At 40.3% G+C, this 17,251-nt stretch overlaps 8 non-coding genes across 8 annotated transcripts; all 8 read right to left on the bottom strand.

Moving 5' to 3' along the window:
• Positions 1 to 282: 282 nt before the first annotated feature.
• On the bottom strand, positions 283 to 500 carry LOC142142110 (small nucleolar RNA U3). The gene has a single exon (XR_012689049.1). It is a non-coding gene; the product is annotated as a small nucleolar RNA U3 (small nucleolar RNA).
• A 1,936-nt stretch (positions 501 to 2,436) lies between these two features.
• LOC142142109 (small nucleolar RNA U3) lies at positions 2,437 to 2,654 on the bottom strand. Its single transcript, XR_012689048.1, has one exon. It is a non-coding gene; the product is annotated as a small nucleolar RNA U3 (small nucleolar RNA).
• Positions 2,655 to 4,592: 1,938 nt separating this feature from the next.
• Positions 4,593 to 4,810, bottom strand: LOC142142108 (small nucleolar RNA U3). Its single transcript, XR_012689047.1, has one exon. It is a non-coding gene; the product is annotated as a small nucleolar RNA U3 (small nucleolar RNA).
• Positions 4,811 to 6,746: 1,936 nt separating this feature from the next.
• Positions 6,747 to 6,964, bottom strand: LOC142142191 (small nucleolar RNA U3). The gene has a single exon (XR_012689119.1). It is a non-coding gene; the product is annotated as a small nucleolar RNA U3 (small nucleolar RNA).
• A 1,940-nt stretch (positions 6,965 to 8,904) lies between these two features.
• On the bottom strand, positions 8,905 to 9,122 carry LOC142142181 (small nucleolar RNA U3). Its single transcript, XR_012689110.1, has one exon. It is a non-coding gene; the product is annotated as a small nucleolar RNA U3 (small nucleolar RNA).
• Positions 9,123 to 11,058: 1,936 nt separating this feature from the next.
• LOC142142106 (small nucleolar RNA U3) lies at positions 11,059 to 11,276 on the bottom strand. The gene has a single exon (XR_012689045.1). It is a non-coding gene; the product is annotated as a small nucleolar RNA U3 (small nucleolar RNA).
• Positions 11,277 to 13,212: 1,936 nt separating this feature from the next.
• On the bottom strand, positions 13,213 to 13,430 carry LOC142142135 (small nucleolar RNA U3). Its single transcript, XR_012689070.1, has one exon. It is a non-coding gene; the product is annotated as a small nucleolar RNA U3 (small nucleolar RNA).
• Positions 13,431 to 15,367: 1,937 nt separating this feature from the next.
• Positions 15,368 to 15,585, bottom strand: LOC142142132 (small nucleolar RNA U3). The gene has a single exon (XR_012689067.1). It is a non-coding gene; the product is annotated as a small nucleolar RNA U3 (small nucleolar RNA).
• Positions 15,586 to 17,251: the final 1,666 nt, after the last annotated feature.

Genomic DNA, 17,251 nt, shown 5'->3' with positions numbered 1-17,251 from the left:
AAAAAACATGGTCCTCGTCTTACTCTATCAACAAGGTTTCCCATTCCTCAATGATTTTTAGATATCTTTGGCTCACTACAACAGAAGCACATAACCCAGGTTCTCTCAGCTGCACCAATCTCAGGCCAGATGACCAAAGTAGCTTGTCCTTATTAAGAAAACCATTTCTAATATTATAAGACAGAACTTTACAAAAACAACAGCAAAGCAAATCCAGCTATACTGAAATCTCGGCTTAAGTTCTTTCATAACATTCTCTGTTGTTGACAATTCAGAAACCCAACCACTCAGCTGGTGATTTCACTCCTCTACTCTTCCACAAAGGAAAAGAGAAACAGTCATCAAAAGCAGATAGTAGCTACCATAAAGCAGCACTACAAGCTCACTTCACACTCAAGAGAAATCATTAAAACTCTTCCTCATGGTTGGTGAGTCTGTACACTTTAGAGCACATTTCCAAATGTATAAACTATAGAAATGATCCCTGAAAGTATAGTCTTAACAAACTACTCTTCCATTAAGACACCAGCTGACATGGCAGCCTTTTTAATATTATAGCGATTTTTAACGTTTTTCGTGTTGAATTTCTAGTTTTATTTTTTGGATGGTGATAAAGAATACTGCATTTATATTTAGAACCAACAATGTTCTCAACTGAATTTAATGAATATTTTGTTCTACTTTTGAGCACTCATTTGCTTATTTGTCATGGTGAAGTCGGAAGGGGATTTAGCTACTATCTTACAGACATGAAGTGCAGGGAGCCTATGCGGTCCTTCTATAGATGGCCACATGGCATACTACTCACAGTGGTCGCATAATCTATTCAGCTGTAGTACAATATTCTATGAATGAATGATGTGGCCGCCTATGCACAGACTACATATGGTGTCTACCATGGCAGCCCCCCACACACACACACTGGGTAAACACAAAACAAAAACAGAAAAGTTAAAATAAAACTTGAAGAAGCAAAAAAAATATAAAAAAGTTGGTGATCTGCAGTGCAGCCCGGGCAGGGGCAGGCTGGGTTCGGGGGCCGGGAGGCATCTCCCCCTTGGGTCGGTCCCATAGAGGGCTACTTTGGGCTGGGTCACTGGGCCACCTGCATTTTTTTCCTTTAAAAGGTTCCTAATTGGCTGCTGAATCGAGTCTTGTCCCCTGAGCTAAAATTTGCCAGCCCTCCCCTGGGCCCTGGTAGTTAGTACCCTACCCCCCATCAGCATCCCTGGTCATATCTTGTTCCTAATGTCTTGAATTGTACCAGAAAGTATGAATGATTATGTTTTACGGTGTATTGTGCTTACAGCTTCGCTGCAACGTAATACATTTGAACGTAATGTATTGTATGTTTTCTGTACCTTTATACAAAATAAAGATACATATTCAATCAAAAATTGTAAATCAATATTTGGCAGGTGTGGGTCTCAAATTGTTTGAAATTATCCAAAAACAAATTCCGGTACAATTACAATGAAATACAGATCCGAATTAAAATAGTAAGAACTAAAAACATTCATAATGGGAAAGAAAACTATGTATGGGCTGGAAGCTTGTGAGAAGGGCCCTTTAACCTCTCATACAAGTAACGCCATCATACTCCCAACAAGCAGAGGCGCGCAAACAATGCAACATAAAATGTTTTGATAACCTAATACCAACAAATTGCTTCCCCAGTTACATTTTTTTTTATTTTTTTTATTTCCTCTTATATATTGAAAGCCTGGGATCATGCTTTTGGGTCACTGAGCGCAAAAAATGTGTAAAAACACAAAAAAGTGCACAGGGTGCGGAACATCAAGCCCTCCTTAAAAGTGGCAGGTCCCCTTTATCTCCAACACCAAAAGGGGTCTTTTGGCCCCCCTTCACCGCAAAGCTCGGTGGTGTCCCTTTAGCCCTGGGTTTTGTCGAAGGTTTCCCCAGGGCAACTGAACTTTTGCCGCCCCCTTGAAAAGGGGAACCTCAGGCCACACCTCTACCCTAGATTGTGGTGAGGAGCTCATAGGGTCATCTGCACCCACCAATCTGTAAAATTTAAAAACAACAGTTGAGGTGACAAACCAAAGAGATGAATAAATAAGTAAGTGCAGAGCAAGTATGGCCCCAGTCTAATGGACAGGCTATTACAAAAATATGCTGTAAAAGAAATATTGGAAAAAACATGGTCCTCGTCTTACTCTATCAACAAGGTTTCCCATTCCTCAATGATTTTTAGATATCTTTGGCTCACTACAACAGAAGCACATAACCCAGGTTCTCTCAGCTGCACCAATCTCAGGCCAGATGACCAAAGTAGCTTGTCCTTATTAAGAAAACCATTTCTAATATCATAAGACAGAACTTTACAAAAACAACAGCAAAGCAAATCCAGCTATACTGAAATCTCGGCTTAAGTTCTTTCATAACATTCTCTGTTGTTGACAATTCAGAAACCCAACCACTCAGCTGGTGATTTCACTCCTCTACTCTTCCACAAAGGAAAAGAGAAACAGTCATCAAAAGCAGATAGTAGCTACCATAAAGCAGCACTACAAGCTCACTTCACACTCAAGAGAAATCATTAAAACTCTTCCTCATGGTTGGTGAGTCTGTACACTTTAGAGCACATTTCCAAATGTATAAACTATAGAAATGATCCCTGAAAGTATAGTCTTAACAAACTACTCTTCCATTAAGACACCAGCTGACATGGCAGCCTTTTTAATATTATAGCGATTTTTAACGTTTTTCGTGTTGAATTTCTAGTTTTATTTTTTGGATGGTGATAAAGAATACTGCATTTATATTTAGAACCAACAATGTTCTCAACTGAATTTAATGAATATTTTGTTCTACTTTTGAGCACTCATTTGCTTATTTGTCATGGTGAAGTCGGAAGGGGATTTAGCTACTATCTTACAGACATGAAGTGCAGGGAGCCTATGCGGTCCTTCCATAGATGGCCACATGGCATACTACTCACAGTGGTCGCATAATCTATTCAGCTGTAGTACAATATTCTATGAATGAATGATGTGGCCGCCTATGCACAGACTACATATGGTGTCTACCATGGCAGCCCCCCACACACACACACTGGGTAAACACAAAACAAAAACAGAAAAGTTAAAATAAAACTTGAAGAAGCAAAAAAAATATAAAAAAGTTGGTGATCTGCAGTGCAGCCCGGGCAGGGGCAGGCTGGGTTCGGGGGCCGGGAGGCATCTCCCCCTTGGGTCGGTCCCATAGAGGGCTACTTTGGGCTGGGTCACTGGGCCACCTGCATTTTTTTCCTTTAAAAGGTTCCTAATTGGCTGCTGAATCGAGTCTTGTCCCCTGAGCTAAAATTTGCCAGCCCTCCCCTGGGCCCTGGTAGTTAGTACCCTACCCCCCATCAGCATCCCTGGTCATATCTTGTTCCTAATGTCTTGAATTGTACCAGAAAGTATGAATGATTATGTTTTACGGTGTATTGTGCTTACAGCTTCGCTGCAACGTAATACATTTGAACGTAATGTATTGTATGTTTTCTGTAACTTTATACAAAATAAAGATACATAGTCAATCAAAAATTGTAAATCAATATTTGGCAGGTGTGGGTCTCAAATTGTTTGAAATTATCCAAAAACAAATTCCGGTACAATTACAATGAAATACAGATCCGAATTAAAATAGTAAGAACTAAAAACATTCATAATGGGAAAGAAAACTATGTATGGGCTGGAAGCTTGTGAGAAGGGCCCTTTAACCTCTCATACAAGTAACGCCATCATACTCCCAACAAGCAGAGGCGCGCAAACAATGCAACATAAAATGTTTTGATAACCTAATACCAACAAATTGCTTCCCCAGTTACATTTTTTTTTTATTTTTTTTTATTTCCTCTTATATATTGAAAGCCTGGGATCATGCTTTTGGGTCACTGAGCGCAAAAAATGTGTAAAAACACAAAAAAGTGCACAGGGTGCGGAACATCAAGCCCTCCTTAAAAGTGGCAGGTCCCCTTTATCTCCAACACCAAAAGGGGTCTTTTGGCCCCCCTTCACCGCAAAGCTCGGTGGTGTCCCTTTAGCCCTGGGTTTTGTCGAAGGTTTCCCCAGGGCAACTGAACTTTTGCCGCCCCCTTGAAAAGGGGAACCTCAGGCCACACCTCTACCCTAGATTGTGGTGAGGAGCTCATAGGGTCATCTGCACCCACCAATCTGTAAAATTTAAAAACAACAGTTGAGGTGACAAACCAAAGAGATGAATAAATAAGTAAGTGCAGAGCAAGTATGGCCCCAGTCTAATGGACAGGCTATTACAAAAATATGCTGTAAAAGAAATATTGGAAAAAACATGGTCCTCGTCTTACTCTATCAACAAGGTTTCCCATTCCTCAATGATTTTTAGATATCTTTGGCTCACTACAACAGAAGCACATAACCCAGGTTCTCTCAGCTGCACCAATCTCAGGCCAGATGACCAAAGTAGCTTGTCCTTATTAAGAAAACCATTTCTAATATCATAAGACAGAACTTTACAAAAACAACAGCAAAGCAAATCCAGCTATACTGAAATCTCAGCTTAAGTTCTTTCATAACATTCTCTGTTGTTGACAATTCAGAAACCCAACCACTCAGCTGGTGATTTCACTCCTCTACTCTTCCACAAAGGAAAAGAGAAACAGTCATCAAAAGCAGATAGTAGCTACCATAAAGCAGCACTACAAGCTCACTTCACACTCAAGAGAAATCATTAAAACTCTTCCTCATGGTTGGTGAGTCTGTACACTTTAGAGCACATTTCCAAATGTATAAACTATAGAAATGATCCCTGAAAGTATAGTCTTAACAAACTACTCTTCCATTAAGACACCAGCTGACATGGCAGCCTTTTTAATATTATAGCGATTTTTAACGTTTTTCGTGTTGAATTTCTAGTTTTATTTTTTGGATGGTGATAAAGAATACTGCATTTATATTTAGAACCAACAATGTTCTCAACTGAATTTAATGAATATTTTGTTCTACTTTTGAGCACTCATTTGCTTATTTGTCATGGTGAAGTCGGAAGGGGATTTAGCTACTATCTTACAGACATGAAGTGCAGGGAGCCTATGCGGTCCTTCTATAGATGGCCACATGGCATACTACTCACAGTGGTCGCATAATCTATTCAGCTGTAGTACAATATTCTATGAATGAATGATGTGGCCGCCTATGCACAGACTACATATGGTGTCTACCATGGCAGCCCCCCACACACACACACTGGGTAAACACAAAACAAAAACAGAAAAGTTAAAATAAAACTTGAAGAAGCAAAAAAAATATAAAAAAGTTGGTGATCTGCAGTGCAGCCCGGGCAGGGGCAGGCTGGGTTCGGGGGCCGGGAGGCATCTCCCCCTTGGGTCGGTCCCATAGAGGGCTACTTTGGGCTGGGTCACTGGGCCACCTGCATTTTTTTCCTTTAAAAGGTTCCTAATTGGCTGCTGAATCGAGTCTTGTCCCCTGAGCTAAAATTTGCCAGCCCTCCCCTGGGCCCTGGTAGTTAGTACCCTACCCCCCATCAGCATCCCTGGTCATATCTTGTTCCTAATGTCTTGAATTGTACCAGAAAGTATGAATGATTATGTTTTACGGTGTATTGTGCTTACAGCTTCGCTGCAACGTAATACATTTGAACGTAATGTATTGTATGTTTTCTGTACCTTTATACAAAATAAAGATACATATTCAATCAAAAATTGTAAATCAATATTTGGCAGGTGTGGGTCTCAAATTGTTTGAAATTATCCAAAAACAAATTCCGGTACAATTACAATGAAATACAGATCCGAATTAAAATAGTAAGAACTAAAAACATTCATAATGGGAAAGAAAACTATGTATGGGCTGGAAGCTTGTGAGAAGGGCCCTTTAACCTCTCATACAAGTAACGCCATCATACTCCCAACAAGCAGAGGCGCGCAAACAATGCAACATAAAATGTTTTGATAACCTAATACCAACAAATTGCTTCCCCAGTTACATTTTTTTTTATTTTTTTTATTTCCTCTTATATATTGAAAGCCTGGGATCATGCTTTTGGGTCACTGAGCGCAAAAAATGTGTAAAAACACAAAAAAGTGCACAGGGTGCGGAACATCAAGCCCTCCTTAAAAGTGGCAGGTCCCCTTTATCTCCAACACCAAAAGGGGTCTTTTGGCCCCCCTTCACCGCAAAGCTCGGTGGTGTCCCTTTAGCCCTGGGTTTTGTCAAAGGTTTCCCCAGGGCAACTGAACTTTTGCCGCCCCCTTGAAAAGGGGAACCTCAGGCCACACCTCTACCCTAGATTGTGGTGAGGAGCTCATAGGGTCATCTGCACCCACCAATCTGTAAAATTTAAAAACAACAGTTGAGGTGACAAACCAAAGAGATGAATAAATAAGTAAGTGCAGAGCAAGTATGGCCCCAGTCTAATGGACAGGCTATTACAAAAATATGCTGTAAAAGAAATATTGGAAAAAACATGGTCCTCGTCTTACTCTATCAACAAGGTTTCCCATTCCTCAATGATTTTTAGATATCTTTGGCTCACTACAACAGAAGCACATAACCCAGGTTCTCTCAGCTGCACCAATCTCAGGCCAGATGACCAAAGTAGCTTGTCCTTATTAAGAAAACCATTTCTAATATCATAAGACAGAACTTTACAAATACAACAGCAAAGCAAATCCAGCTATACTGAAATCTCGGCTTAAGTTCTTTCATAACATTCTCTGTTGTTGACAATTCAGAAACCCAACCACTCAGCTGGTGATTTCACTCCTCTACACTTCCACAAAGGAAAAGAGAAACAGTCATCAAAAGCAGATAGTAGCTACCATAAAGCAGCACTACAAGCTCACTTCACACTCAAGAGAAATCATTAAAACTCTTCCTCATGGTTGGTGAGTCTGTACACTTTAGAGCACATTTCCAAATGTATAAACTATAGAAATGATCCCTGAAAGCATAGTCTTAACAAACTACTCTTCCATTAAGACACCAGCTGACATGGCAGCCTTTTTAATATTATAGCGATTTTTAACGTTTTTCGTGTTGAATTTCTAGTTTTATTTTTTGGATGGTGATAAAGAATACTGCATTTATATTTAGAACCAACAATGTTCTCAACTGAATTTAATGAATATTTTGTTCTACTTTTGAGCACTCATTTGCTTATTTGTCATGGTGAAGTCGGAAGGGGATTTAGCTACTATCTTACAGACATGAAGTGCAGGGAGCCTATGCGGTCCTTCTATAGATGGCCACATGGCATACTACTCACAGTGGTCGCATAATCTATTCAGCTGTAGTACAATATTCTATGAATGAATGATGTGGCCGCCTATGCACAGACTACATATGGTGTCTACCATGGCAGCCCCCCACACACACACACTGGGTAAACACAAAACAAAAACAGAAAAGTTAAAATAAAACTTGAAGAAGCAAAAAAAATATAAAAAAGTTGGTGATCTGCAGTGCAGCCCGGGCAGGGGCAGGCTGGGTTCGGGGGCCGGGAGGCATCTCCCCCTTGGGTCGGTCCCATAGAGGGCTACTTTGGGCTGGGTCACTGGGCCACCTGCATTTTTTTCCTTTAAAAGGTTCCTAATTGGCTGCTGAATCGAGTCTTGTCCCCTGAGCTAAAATTTGCCAGCCCTCCCCTGGGCCCTGGTAGTTAGTACCCTACCCCCCATCAGCATCCCTGGTCATATCTTGTTCCTAATGTCTTGAATTGTACCAGAAAGTATGAATGATTATGTTTTACGGTGTATTGTGCTTACAGCTTCGCTGCAACGTAATACATTTGAACGTAATGTATTGTATGTTTTCTGTACCTTTATACAAAATAAAGATACATATTCAATCAAAAATTGTAAATCAATATTTGGCAGGTGTGGGTCTCAAATTGTTTGAAATTATCCAAAAACAAATTCCGGTACAATTACAATGAAATACAGATCCGAATTAAAATAGTAAGAACTAAAAACATTCATAATGGGAAAGAAAACTATGTATGGGCTGGAAGCTTGTGAGAAGGGCCCTTTAACCTCTCATACAAGTAACGCCATCATACTCCCAACAAGCAGAGGCGCGCAAACAATGCAACATAAAATGTTTTGATAACCTAATACCAACAAATTGCTTCCCCAGTTACATTTTTTTTTTTTTTTTTTTTTTATTTCCTCTTATATATTGAAAGCCTGGGATCATGCTTTTGGGTCACTGAGCGCAAAAAATGTGTAAAAACACAAAAAAGTGCACAGGGTGCGGAACATCAAGCCCTCCTTAAAAGTGGCAGGTCCCCTTTATCTCCAACACCAAAAGGGGTCTTTTGGCCCCCCTTCACCGCAAAGCTCGGTGGTGTCCCTTTAGCCCTGGGTTTTGTCGAAGGTTTCCCCAGGGCAACTGAACTTTTGCCACCCCCTTGAAAAGGGGAACCTCAGGCCACACCTCTACCCTAGATTGTGGTGAGGAGCTCATAGGGTCATCTGCACCCACCAATCTGTAAAATTTAAAAACAACAGTTGAGGTGACAAACCAAAGAGATGAATAAATAAGTAAGTGCAGAGCAAGTATGGCCCCAGTCTAATGGACAGGCTATTACAAAAATATGCTGTAAAAGAAATATTGGAAAAAACATGGTCCTCGTCTTACTCTATCAACAAGGTTTCCCATTCCTCAATGATTTTTAGATATCTTTGGCTCACTACAACAGAAGCACATAACCCAGGTTCTCTCAGCTGCACCAATCTCAGGCCAGATGACCAAAGTAGCTTGTCCTTATTAAGAAAACCATTTCTAATATCATAAGACAGAACTTTACAAAAACAACAGCAAAGCAAATCCAGCTACACTGAAATCTCGGCTTATGTTCTTTCATAACATTCTCTGTCGTTGACAATTCAGAAACCCAACCACTCAGCTGGTGATTTCACTCCTCTACTCTTCCACAAAGGAAAAGAGAAACAGTCATCAAAAGCAGATAGTAGCTACCATAAAGCAGCACTACAAGCTCACTTCACACTCAAGAGAAATCATTAAAACTCTTCCTCATGGTTGGTGAGTCTGTACACTTTAGAGCACATTTCCAAATGTATAAACTATAGAAATAATCCCTGAAAGTATAGTCTTAACAAACTACTCTTCCATTAAGACACCAGCTGACATGGCAGCCTTTTTAATATTATAGCGATTTTTAACGTTTTTCGTGTTGAATTTCTAGTTTTATTTTTTGGATGGTGATAAAGAATACTGCATTTATATTTAGAACCAACAATGTTCTCAACTGAATTTAATGAATATTTTGTTCTACTTTTGAGCACTCATTTGCTTATTTGTCATGGTGAAGTCGGAAGGGGATTTAGCTACTATCTTACAGACATGAAGTGCAGGGAGCCTATGCGGTCCTTCTATAGATGGCCACATGGCATACTACTCACAGTGGTCGCATAATCTATTCAGCTGTAGTACAATATTCTATGAATGAATGATGTGGCCGCCTATGCACAGACTACATATGGTGTCTACCATGGCAGCCCCCCACACACACACACTGGGTAAACACAAAACAAAAACAGAAAAGTTAAAATAAAACTTGAAGAAGCAAAAAAAATATAAAAAAGTTGGTGATCTGCAGTGCAGCCCGGGCAGGGGCAGGCTGGGTTCGGGGGCCGGGAGGCATCTCCCCCTTGGGTCGGTCCCATAGAGGGCTACTTTGGGCTGGGTCACTGGGCCACCTGCATTTTTTTCCTTTAAAAGGTTCCTAATTGGCTGCTGAATCGAGTCTTGTCCCCTGAGCTAAAATTTGCCAGCCCTCCCCTGGGCCCTGGTAGTTAGTACCCTACCCCCCATCAGCATCCCTGGTCATATCTTGTTCCTAATGTCTTGAATTGTACCAGAAAGTATGAATGATTATGTTTTACGGTGTATTGTGCTTACAGCTTCGCTGCAACGTAATACATTTGAACGTAATGTATTGTATGTTTTCTGTACCTTTATACAAAATAAAGATACATATTCAATCAAAAATTGTAAATCAATATTTGGCAGGTGTGGGTCTCAAATTGTTTGAAATTATCCAAAAACAAATTCCGGTACAATTACAATGAAATACAGATCCGAATTAAAATAGTAAGAACTAAAAACATTCATAATGGGAAAGAAAACTATGTATGGGCTGGAAGCTTGTGAGAAGGGCCCTTTAACCTCTCATACAAGTAACGCCATCATACTCCCAACAAGCAGAGGCGCGCAAACAATGCAACATAAAATGTTTTGATAACCTAATACCAACAAATTGCTTCCCCAGTTACATTTTTTTTTATTTTTTTTATTTCCTCTTATATATTGAAAGCCTGGGATCATGCTTTTGGGTCACTGAGCGCAAAAAATGTGTAAAAACACAAAAAAGTGCACAGGGTGCGGAACATCAAGCCCTCCTTAAAAGTGGCAGGTCCCCTTTATCTCCAACACCAAAAGGGGTCTTTTGGCCCCCCTTCACCGCAAAGCTCGGTGGTGTCCCTTTAGCCCTGGGTTTTGTCGAAGGTTTCCCCAGGGCAACTGAACTTTTGCCGCCCCCTTGAAAAGGGGAACCTCAGGCCACACCTCTACCCTAGATTGTGGTGAGGAGCTCATAGGGTCATCTGCACCCACCAATCTGTAAAATTTAAAAACAACAGTTGAGGTGACAAACCAAAGAGATGAATAAATAAGTAAGTGCAGAGCAAGTATGGCCCCAGTCTAATGGACAGGCTATTACAAAAATATGCTGTAAAAGAAATATTGGAAAAAACATGGTCCTCGTCTTACTCTATCAACAAGGTTTCCCATTCCTCAATGATTTTTAGATATCTTTGGCTCACTACAACAGAAGCACATAACCCAGGTTCTCTCAGCTGCACCAATCTCAGGCCAGATGACCAAAGTAGCTTGTCCTTATTAAGAAAACCATTTCTAATATCATAAGACAGAACTTTACAAAAACAACAGCAAAGCAAATCCAGCTATACTGAAATCTCGGCTTAAGTTCTTTCATAACATTCTCTGTTGTTGACAATTCAGAAACCCAACCACTCAGCTGGTGATTTCACTCCTCTACTCTTCCACAAAGGAAAAGAGAAACAGTCATCAAAAGCAGATAGTAGCTACCATAAAGCAGCACTACAAGCTCACTTCACACTCAAGAGAAATCATTAAAACTCTTCCTCATGGTTGGTGAGTCTGTACACTTTAGAGCACATTTCCAAATGTATAAACTATAGAAATGATCCCTGAAAGTATAGTCTTAACAAACTACTCTTCCATTAAGACACCAGCTGACATGGCAGCCTTTTTAATATTATAGCGATTTTTAACGTTTTTCGTGTTGAATTTCTAGTTTTATTTTTTGGATGGTGATAAAGAATACTGCATTTATATTTAGAACCAACAATGTTCTCAACTGAATTTAATGAATATTTTGTTCTACTTTTGAGCACTCATTTGCTTATTTGTCATGGTGAAGTCGGAAGGGGATTTAGCTACTATCTTACAGACATGAAGTGCAGGGAGCCTATGCGGTCCTTCTATAGATGGCCACATGGCATACTACTCACAGTGGTCGCATAATCTATTCAGCTGTAGTACAATATTCTATGAATGAATGATGTGGCCGCCTATGCACAGACTACATATGGTGTCTACCATGGCAGCCCCCCACACACACACACTGGGTAAACACAAAACAAAAACAGAAAAGTTAAAATAAAACTTGAAGAAGCAAAAAAAATATAAAAAAGTTGGTGATCTGCAGTGCAGCCCGGGCAGGGGCAGGCTGGGTTCGGGGGCCGGGAGGCATCTCCCCCTTGGGTCGGTCCCATAGAGGGCTACTTTGGGCTGGGTCACTGGGCCACCTGCATTTTTTTCCTTTAAAAGGTTCCTAATTGGCTGCTGAATCGAGTCTTGTCCCCTGAGCTAAAATTTGCCAGCCCTCCCCTGGGCCCTGGTAGTTAGTACCCTACCCCCCATCAGCATCCCTGGTCATATCTTGTTCCTAATGTCTTGAATTGTACCAGAAAGTATGAATGATTATGTTTTACGGTGTATTGTGCTTACAGCTTCGCTGCAACGTAATACATTTGAACGTAATGTATTGTATGTTTTCTGTACCTTTATACAAAATAAAGATACATATTCAATCAAAAATTGTAAATCAATATTTGGCAGGTGTGGGTCTCAAATTGTTTGAAATTATCCAAAAACAAATTCCGGTACAATTACAATGAAATACAGATCCGAATTAAAATAGTAAGAACTAAAAACATTCATAATGGGAAAGAAAACTATGTATGGGCTGGAAGCTTGTGAGAAGGGCCCTTTAACCTCTCATACAAGTAACGCCATCATACTCCCAACAAGCAGAGGCGCGCAAACAATGCAACATAAAATGTTTTGATAACCTAATACCAACAAATTGCTTCCCCAGTTACATTTTTTTTTTTTTTTTTTATTTCCTCTTATATATTGAAAGCCTGGGATCATGCTTTTGGGTCACTGAGCACAAAAAATGTGTAAAAACACAAAAAAGTGCACAGGGTGCGGAACATCAAGCCCTCCTTAAAAGTGGCAGGTCCCCTTTATCTCCAACACCAAAAGGGGTCTTTTGGCCCCCCTTCACCGCAAAGCTCGGTGGTGTCCCTTTAGCCCTGGGTTTTGTCGAAGGTTTCCCCAGGGCAACTGAACTTTTGCCGCCCCCTTGAAAAGGGGAACCTCAGGCCACACCTCTACTCTAGATTGTGGTGAGGAGCTCATAGGGTCATCTGCACCCACCAATCTGTAAAATTTAAAAACAACAGTTGAGGTGACAAACCAAAGAGATGAATAAATAAGTAAGTGCAGAGCAAGTATGGCCCCAGTCTAATGGACAGGCTATTACAAAAATATGCTGTAAAAGAAATATTGGAAAAAACATGGTCCTCGTCTTACTCTATCAACAAGGTTTCCCATTCCTCAATGATTTTTAGATATCTTTGGCTCACTACAACAGAAGCACATAACCCAGGTTCTCTCAGCTGCACCAATCTCAGGCCAGATGACCAAAGTAGCTTGTCCTTATTAAGAAAACCATTTCTAATATCATAAGACAGAACTTTACAAATACAACAGCAAAGCAAATCCAGCTATACTGAAATCTCGGCTTAAGTTCTTTCATAACATTCTCTGTTGTTGACAATTCAGAAACCCAACCACTCAGCTGGTGATTTCACTCCTCTACTCTTCCACAAAGGAAAAGAGAAACAGTCATCAAAAGCAGATAGTAGCTACCATAAAGCAGCACTACAAGCTCACTTCACACTCAAGAGAAATCATTAAAACTCTTCCTCATGGTTGGTGAGTCTGTATACTTTAGAGCACATTTCCAAATGTATAAACTATAGAAATGATCCCTGAAAGTATAGTCTTAACAAACTACTCTTCCATTAAGACACCAGCTGACATGGCAGCCTTTTTAATATTATAGCGATTTTTAACGTTTTCCGTGTTGAATTTCTAGTTTTATTTTTTGGATGGTGATAAAGAATACTGCATTTATATTTAGAACCAACAATGTTCTCAACTGAATTTAATGAATATTTTGTTCTACTTTTGAGCACTCATTTGCTTATTTGTCATGGTGAAGTCGGAAGGGGATTTAGCTACTATCTTACAGACATGAAGTGCAGGGAGCCTATGCGGTCCTTCCATAGATGGCCACATGGCATACTACTCACAGTGGTCGCATAATCTATTCAGCTGTAGTACAATATTCTATGAATGAATGATGTGGCCGCCTATGCACAGACTACATATGGTGTCTACCATGGCAGCCCCCCACACACACACACTGGGTAAACACAAAACAAAAACAAAAAAGTTAAAATAAAACTTGAAGAAGCAAAAAAAAATATAAAAAAGTTGGTGATCTGCAGTGCAGCCCGGGCAGGGGCAGGCTGAATTCGGGGGCCGGGAGGCATCTCCCCCTTGGGTCGGTCCCATAGAGGGCTACTTTGGGCTGGGTCACTGGGCCACCTGCATTTTTTTCCTTTAAAAGGTTCCTAATTGGCTGCTGAATCGAGTCTTGTACCCTGAGCTAAAATTTGCCAGCCCTCCCCTGGGCCCTGGTAGTTAGTACCCTACCCCCCATCAGCATCCCTGGTCATATCTTGTTCCTAATGTCTTGAATTGTACCAGAAAGTATGAATGATTATGTTTTACGGTGTATTGTGCTTACAGCTTCGCTGCAACGTAATACATTTGAACGTAATGTATTGTATGTTTTCTGTACCTTTATACAAAATAAAGATACATATTCAATCAAAAATTGTAAATCAATATTTGGCAGGTGTGGGTCTCAAATTGTTTGAAATTATCCAAAAACAAATTCCGGTACAATTACAATGAAATACAGATCCGAATTAAAATAGTAAGAACTAAAAACATTCATAATGGGAAAGAAAACTATGTATGGGCTGGAAGCTTGTGAGAAGGGCCCTTTAACCTCTCATACAAGTAACGCCATCATACTCCCAACAAGCAGAGGCGCGCAAACAATGCAACATAAAATGTTTTGATAACCTAATACCAACAAATTGCTTCCCCAGTTACATTTTTTTTTATTTTTTTTATTTCCTCTTATATATTGAAAGCCTGGGATCATGCTTTTGGGTCACTGAGCGCAAAAAATGTGTAAAAACACAAAAAAGTGCACAGGGTGCGGAACATCAAGCCCTCCTTAAAAGTGGCAGGTCCCCTTTATCTCCAACACCAAAAGGGGTCTTTTGGCCCCCCTTCACCGCAAAGCTCGGTGGTGTCCCTTTAGCCCTGGGTTTTGTCGAAGGTTTCCCCAGGGCAACTGAACTTTTGCCGCCCCCTTGAAAAGGGGAACCTCAGACCACACCTCTACCCTAGATTGTGGTGAGGAGCTCATAGGGTCATCTGCACCCACCAATCTGTAAAATTTAAAAACAACAGTTGAGGTGACAAACCAAAGAGATGAATAAATAAGTAAGTGCAGAGCAAGTATGGCCCCAGTCTAATGGACAGGCTATTACAAAAATATGCTGTAAAAGAAATATTGGAAAAAACATGGTCCTCGTCTTACTCTATCAACAAGGTTTCCCATTCCTCAATGATTTTTAGATATCTTTGGCTCACTACAACAGAAGCACATAACCCAGGTTCTCTCAGCTGCACCAATCTCAGGCCAGATGACCAAAGTAGCTTGTCCTTATTAAGAAAACCATTTCTAATATCATAAGACAGAACTTTACAAATACAACAGCAAAGCAAATCCAGCTATACTGAAATCTCGGCTTAAGTTCTTTCATAACATTCTCTGTTGTTGACAATTCAGAAACCCAACCACTCAGCTGGTGATTTCACTCCTCTACTCTTCCACAAAGGAAAAGAGAAACAGTCATCAAAAGCAGATAGTAGCTACCATAAAGCAGCACTACAAGCTCACTTCACACTCAAGAGAAATCATTTAAACTCTTCCTCATGGTTGGTGAGTCTGTATACTTTAGAGCACATTTCCAAATGTATAAACTATAGAAATGATCCCTGAAAGTATAGTCTTAACAAACTACTCTTCCATTAAGACACCAGCTGACATGGCAGCCTTTTTAATATTATAGCGATTTTTAACGTTTTCCGTGTTGAATTTCTAGTTTTATTTTTTGGATGGTGATAAAGAATACTGCATTTATATTTAGAACCAACAATGTTCTCAACTGAATTTAATGAATATTTTGTTCTACTTTTGAGCACTCATTTGCTTATTTGTCATGGTGAAGTCGGAAGGGGATTTAGCTACTATCTTACAGACATGAAGTGCAGGGAGCCTATGCGGTCCTTCCATAGATGGCCACATGGCATACTACTCACAGTGGTCGCATAATCTATTCAGCTGTAGTACAATATTCTATGAATGAATGATGTGGCCGCCTATGCACAGACTACATATGGTGTCTACCATGGCAGCCCCCCACACACACACACTGGGTAAACACAAAACAAAAACAAAAAAGTTAAAATAAAACTTGAAGAAGCAAAAAAAAATATAAAAAAGTTGGTGATCTGCAGTGCAGCCCGGGCAGGGGCAGGCTGAATTCGGGGGCCGGGAGGCATCTCCCCCTTGGGTCGGTCCCATAGAGGGCTACTTTGGGCTGGGTCACTGGGCCACCTGCATTTTTTTCCTTTAAAAGGTTCCTAATTGGCTGCTGAATCGAGTCTTGTACCCTGAGCTAAAATTTGCCAGCCCTCCCCTGGGCCCTGGTAGTTAGTACCCTACCCCCCATCAGCATCCCTGGTCATATCTTGTTCCTAATGTCTTGAATTGTACCAGAAAGTATGAATGATTATGTTTTACGGTGTATTGTGCTTACAGCTTCGCTGCAACGTAATACATTTGAACGTAATGTATTGTATGTTTTCTGTACCTTTATACAAAATAAAGATACATATTCAATCAAAAATTGTAAATCAATATTTGGCAGGTGTGGGTCTCAAATTGTTTGAAATTATCCAAAAACAAATTCCGGTACAATTACAATGAAATACAGATCCGAATTAAAATAGTAAGAACTAAAAACATTCATAATGGGAAAGAAAACTATGTATGGGCTGGAAGCTTGTGAGAAGGGCCCTTTAACCTCTCATACAAGTAACGCCATCATACTCCCAACAAGCAGAGGCGCGCAAACAATGCAACATAAAATGTTTTGATAACCTAATACCAACAAATTGCTTCCCCAGTTACATTTTTTTTTATTTTTTTTATTTCCTCTTATATATTGAAAGCCTGGGATCATGCTTTTGGGTCACTGAGCGCAAAAAATGTGTAAAAACACAAAAAAGTGCACAGGGTGCGGAACATCAAGCCCTCCTTAAAAGTGGCAGGTCCCCTTTATCTCCAACACCAAAAGGGGTCTTTTGGCCCCCCTTCACCGCAAAGCTCGGTGGTGTCCCTTTAGCCCTGGGTTTTGTCGAAGGTTTCCCCAGGGCAACTGAACTTTTGCCGCCCCCTTGAAAAGGGGAACCTCAGACCACACCTCTACCCTAGATTGTGGTGAGGAGCTCATAGGGTCATCTGCACCCACCAATCTGTAAAATTTAAAAACAACAGTTGAGGTGACAAACCAAAGAGATGAATAAATAAGTAAGTGCAGAGCAAGTATGGCCCCAGTCTAATGGACAGGCTATTACAAAAATATGCTGTAAAAGAAATATTGGAAAAAACATGG

This window comes from Mixophyes fleayi, chromosome 2 (genome assembly GCF_038048845.1).
Source record: "Mixophyes fleayi isolate aMixFle1 chromosome 2, aMixFle1.hap1, whole genome shotgun sequence".
NCBI classification, from domain to species: Eukaryota; Metazoa; Chordata; class Amphibia; order Anura; family Limnodynastidae; genus Mixophyes; species Mixophyes fleayi.
The sequence above is the reverse complement of the archived record's forward strand: the minus strand, read 5'-3'. Positions and strand labels throughout refer to the sequence as shown.